Raw genomic sequence first — 1054 nt, forward strand, 5'->3', positions numbered from 1 at the left:
CGGCCAAAAACTGCGAAAAAAAAATTATCATATACCTTTTATTCTGACCCTTTAAACATTTTGTATAACAATAGTATTATTATCAGCTGGGTGCCTCTGGCTTAGTGAGTTAGGGCGCCAGCCACATACATCCAAGCTGGTGGATTCAAGTCCGGCCCTAGCCTGCTAAAGGATAATGACAACTGCAACCAAAAAATAGTCGGCCATTGTGGCGGGTACCTGTAGTCCCAGCTGCTCGGGAGGCTGAGAATCACTTAAGCTAAGAGTTGGAGGTTGCTGTGATCTGTGAAGCTTTGGCACTCTACTGAGGTTGACATAGTGAGACTCTGTCTCAACAAACAGGGCAGTGCCTGTGGCTCAGTGAGTAGGGCACGGGCCCCATATACCGAGGGTGGAGGGTTTAAACCTGGCCCCAGCAAAACTGCAACAAAAAATAGCCAGATGTTGTGAGGGGCACCTGTGGTTCCAGCTACTCGGGAGGCTGAAGCAAAAGAATCACCTAAGCCTGAAAGCTGGAGGTTGCTGTGAGCTGTGACCTCACAGCACTCTATCAAGGGCAACAAAGTGGGACAGCACCTGTGGCTCAAGGGAATAGAGCACCAGCCCCATATGCCGGAGATGGTGGGTTTAAACCCAGTCCTGGCCTCCCCCCCAAAAAAAAGGCAAAAAAAAAAAACCAATGGGGGCAACAGAGTGAGACTCTGTCTCTAAAAACAAACAAACAAACAAATGACAATAGTATTATTGTCAAAATCAGTAAATTATCAATGGGTGCAATACTATTAACTAAACTATAGACCATTTTCTGTTCTGGGATCCAACCTAAGACCACACATTACAATATAATTGTAATGATTGCTTTGTATCCTCTGGTACAGAACAGTTCCTCATTCTTTCTTTGTCTTTCATGACATTTAACACTTGAAAAGTATACTTCAGTTATTTCATAGAGCATCTCTTTTTTTTTTTTTTTTTTTTTTGAGACGGAGCCTCAAGCTATCCCCCTGGGTACAGTGCCATGGCATCACGCTCACAGCAACCTCCAACTCCTGGG

Source organism: Otolemur garnettii, unplaced genomic scaffold (assembly GCF_000181295.1).
Source record: "Otolemur garnettii isolate 467f Iridium unplaced genomic scaffold, OtoGar3 scaffold00153, whole genome shotgun sequence".
Lineage (NCBI taxonomy): Eukaryota > Metazoa > Chordata > Mammalia > Primates > Galagidae > Otolemur > Otolemur garnettii.